The sequence below is a fragment of the Lactuca serriola genome, chromosome 8 (assembly GCF_051521515.1).
Source record: "Lactuca serriola cultivar US96UC23 chromosome 8, Lser_US96UC23_V15, whole genome shotgun sequence".
Lineage (NCBI taxonomy): Eukaryota > Viridiplantae > Streptophyta > Magnoliopsida > Asterales > Asteraceae > Lactuca > Lactuca serriola.
Genome location: NC_136415.1, coordinates 70006420 through 70011510, shown reverse-complemented (window position 1 = coordinate 70011510; position 5091 = coordinate 70006420).

Here is a 5091-nt window from a genome sequence, read left to right as displayed (position 1 = left end):
TGCCAAAATTCAAAAGGAAAAAGTTAAGAAATGGCATGACAAGAAGATCTTGAGAAGGGAATTTACTGAAGGACAATTAGTTTTACTTTTCAATTCAAGATTAAAGTTATTCCCAGGAAAGCTAAAGTCAAGATGGTCTGGCCCTTTTAGGATTGTCAGGGTTTGTCCAGGAGGTGCATTGGAGCTAATAAATGAGAAGGATGGAGAAAGATTCCTTGTGAATGGGCAACGAGTGAAACATTATTTTGGAGAAGAAAAAGAGGATGTGGCTGTGCTTCACCTGAAGCCAGTTGGAGAATGATCTGGTCATTTTTTTTTCTTTTTCTTTTCTTTCTTGTTTTAGTTTTAGTTTTAATGTTTATTATTATTTTAGTTTTTTTTTATTTATTTTATTATTTGTTTTGGTTTTGGTTTTATTTTATTTTTGTTTTTGAAATTTTCATTTATTTTTGTTCATTCATGGTTTCATATTTCATTTTATTTGTTTTGTTTTGTTCTAATAAATCTGTCGAGTGTGCAGCCCTTGTTTGCTATCCAGGTAGTTGGTGGTGAAGTGAGAGTCGTGGAAAGGAATAAGTTCGAACTATGCTTAGAGATCAGCCGTCAACAATATGAGTTCTTGGATTATCATATTATGTGAGACGACATACCATCAGGGAGTATTCTTTTTATTCTATTTTTATTGCTCGGGACGAGCAATGTTTAAAGTTTGGGGATGTGTTTAGTGCTCGTTTTTCGATCTCTAAATGAACTAAAAAACTTATTTTTGTCCCCAGATTTTACAGTTTACATCATTTTTTGAGCTTAAAAAGATAAATTTACGTTAATGAGTGTAATCGACATAATATTTCTCGGTTGGTGTTTTTCTACCCATTCAGTTGGGTTTTTGACCTGTCTTGCATGGGTTCCTCATCTCTTATTCTATAGGACGATGAGAGTTGGGCTTCTTCTTATGAAGTCCAAAATTCTTAAAGGAATTGACGGCTTTCATCACCACTTGTCATCAAGTGCAACTCGAGTTTCTTGAGTTCCCTTCCTCCTATTCTACAGGTTGGTGGGAGATGTTTTTCTTGCACGAAATCCATAATATAGCACATTGTGCTTTGCATCGGAATCGACGATATTCATTTTACTTGTTAATGCAAGTGCAACCTGTGTTTCATGGGTTCCCCACCGCCTAGTCTACGGGTCACGGTGGGAGTTTGACTTCCTCTTATGAAGTTCAAAAATCTAAAAGGAATTAACGGATTTTATCTTGTGAATACAAGATTGCCTAAGCTTCTTAGGCCCCCACCACTTATTCAACGAGTCTTGGTGGGAGTTGGACTCATATTATAATGTCCAAATGGTTTCAGCAAGGAATTGACGGATTTGAAAGAAGAAAAATTCATCACGAGCAATTAAGGTGAATAAAAGATGTTTGGCAGATTGACCATGTCTCGGTGTTTTCATCATATCTGGCTCATCCGAACTCCGATTTAGGCGATTCAAGATGTTTCGGAAACTAGACACAATTATCTACAAGTTTGAAGTTTTGAGTTTTTGCTGAATCGGTCGTTTTCCTGCTCATAATCGACGTTGAAGTTGAAGTTAGTTTGCTGGACGAAAATCATAAGCTAAAAGTAAGAGTTGAATTAAAGTTGAAAGATCAAGGGCTAAAGTTGTACAATGGTAAAATTGAAAGATCAAGGGGTTAAGGCTGCACCATTCATGAAAGTTGGAGGGGCAAGATTGTAATTATGCTTTATATATATGGTTATTTACGTGATAAGAAAAGGGAGACAGAAAAAAAAAGGAGAGAACCCTACGAAGAAAAAAAAAGAATCGACTGCCGGCACAGTGCTTAAAAGAAATCCAAGAAGCCTTTATCATTCTTCGTCACCCTCTGAACTTTTTGGAAGCGAACATCACAATGATAATCAAAACTGGTGCATGTGGTAACCGAACCATAATTGGGTGATTTCTTTTCTTTATTATTCTGAAAAAAAAAATTTTCCGATTATATTCCTATGCGGTTAGATACTATACTAAGTTTATTTTGTTGATTAGAATTGAAATCAAGGATAATGATGTTGGATTTTTATCTGTTTGTGGTGTTTAATTTTAATTTTATGGAGTAATTTTTATTAGGGTTTGGTTGACTAGGGTGAGATGGTAATTTTAATGTAGTTGATTTTGTTTGAACCAATTTTGTTGAAATCGAATAGCATATTTAAATGTGTTCTTATTTTAAAAATATAAATTTTGACGGGTAATTTTGATTTTGGCTAGCACTTGATCAACGTTAGTTATGGTTAATTTTCTTGGTTTAAATTTAATATTTACATGCTTATATTGACTTCGAGAGAAGCTTTATTTGTGACATCGTTTGAATATGAATGTGCGGTTTCGTTATCTCGCTTAAACTTAACATAGACGTGTGTTAGGGCATTTTTAACAAAACCATTGGACTTAATGCTTTTTAAAATCATGAACTACATAGAGATATGAGTGAATGTTTTTTTTTTTTTTTTTTTTATCGAATCATGAGACCAAGAGGTAATTGATAACTTTTGTTGGTGTTAAGTTATTCGTTTCTATATAATTGGTTTAACAAATTAGTTGCATTAGAAGAACTGTTGAATCCGTATAAGTCAACTAAACCCCATATTTCTCATAATTTTTAAATCGTTTAATTGTTTTCCTTGTTTGTTCGATTATTCTAGTTGTCCTTTTTACGTTGCTGAATTTAGTTTAATTTTATTTTAGTAGTTTCTTTAGTTTAATAAAATCAATCACTTTTGCAATCAATTGCCTAGTTCTCTCTTCCTTAGAATAGGATAGTCTCTGTGGGTTCGATATCTGGTCTTACGACTATATTACTTGCACGACCTCGTATACTTGCGAGTACGCGTTTTCGTCAACACCTAGCACCCCAAGTGTGATGCCTCAAATGCTTCACACAACACCAAATGCTCTTGGAAAGACTCTTGAGAAAATACACACTTCTTAAAATCGGCCAAGCCCTCTAGTTTCTTAGTGTAGCCGATTTTGGTGGAGAATGGGATCCTTATATAGTGTTGACACATCTAGGGTTACACCATGTAAACCCTAATGTGTCATGACTCTTCATTTCCATGACCCATGGGTTTGTAACTCCCATGGAGCATCCATGGAGCATCCTATGGGTAGAACCCAACTTGATAATCCATGGAGCCTCTTAGCCCACTATACAAGATATGAATGATTTACATAATCAACCCATATATTTAATTAGTTATCCTTTGATCACATAATTAATTCCAAGTTAATTCTTTAATCAAACTAATCAAATAATATTATTAATATATTAGAACTTATAATATATTAATAATCTCCAAGTGTTATTTCTCTCATTTAGTCTATCCAATTGCATGGTGCCATGCAACCCAAATGGACCATGCCGGGTCGGGTCAAGTACATACCAGAAATAAGTTATGGACTTAGACACCTTATCCAACATCTTTTTCATCCCCTTTCCCGTTTCCATGTGTCTTTGTTCCTAGTTAACCCTAGTCGATTATTTCACCTAATCACACATCATCGATTGTTAGTTTCACCAAATATCGGAAGTTTGTTCCTTCGATTGTAAATGAAATAGAGAGAAATTAAGCCGGAAAGAAAAAGAGATTTAGCAAAGCTAGGGTTCTTATAGAAGAACGAAAACATTGAGAAGTTAGAATCAAGAAAAACATACCTTAATAAGACATAGGGCTTGTAAATTTGAGCAATAGAAGCAATGACCCTAAGGTCACCGGACCTAATGTTGCTGGCAAGGGCAGGCGAGGTGAGATTGCTGGAGATGAGGGGCTCCATCGGCTGGGTGACGCTGGAAAGCGTTGGACGGTGGGGGATGGCTAGACGGAGGTCAGAGGTGGGAGGCGCCAACACCAAGAGAAACGTCGGAGGTGGGAGAAGCTGTCGACGTCGAGAATTGAGAAGAAGAGAAAGGGTTTGTTGAAGTGATAAGGAGAGAAAGGGAAGTTGAAGAGAGAACGAGCAGTACAGGAGGGCATAATCGGGGCAAGTTCTTGAAAAAAAGCCCTAGCTACTAGGGAAATTAAAGTGGAGGGAGAAAAAAAAGGAAGGCGGGGATTTTAAGTTTTTGGGATTTCATTTTCCCCGGATGGAACGTGCGCGTTCTATTAAAATTTATAAAGCGATGGTCGTAGACGACACGCAGGTGCCCTCCGTGTTTTTTTTAGACACTAATTTTAGGGCACGCAAAATGCGCGTCTGAAATCCTTTAAATTTTGGAAGAGATGACATTATTTTTTAGACACTCACCTTTGCGTATCATAAATCACTGCGTGTCATGGTTCGCGCGTCGTAAAAGGCTATTTTTCTAGTAGTGGAACCGAGGGATCATGGTAGGTCTCGTCATATCGACAGAAAATATCACTTTATTAGACATCGAGTAGAAGAAGGACGTCTCGTGGTTAAGAGGATATCATCAGAAGATAACCCACCAGATCCGCTTATGAAGGGACTGAGTAGGGTTAAGCACATGCAGCATGCTAGGAGTATTGGGTTGAAGGATGATATTAGTTTAGATTAGATAGTTTTAGAAACTTATAATAGATAAATGTAATTGACATTTGATGATTAAATAAAGGAGTATTATTTATGAGTAAAGTTACTGTCTTATGTTAATTGTTTAACTATTGTTTCATTTTGCATGTTTTGACTTCCTGAATAATTAAGTTATTTAGAATAATCAAATTATTCGAATGGTCCACAATCGCTCATATGTTGGAAGTATATATGAAAGAAGATTGCCATGAATTGGTATGTAGATTGTCTGAATGGTATTAGACATAGCAAGAGGTTGCTACAACGTTCATGAGTGCTTATGAACTAGTTTTGAGCATTGGAACAAACCCGTGTTTGCTAGAATCACTTTAAGGTATATATATATATATATATATATATATATATATATATATATATATATATATATTGTAAGTGATCATATGGTCTTAAAACCTAGATATATGGTTTGTTATTTGTTAATTGGTTGTACATTGATGATGCGAAACCGCATCAGTAAATTGATGTTATAAAACGCATTTT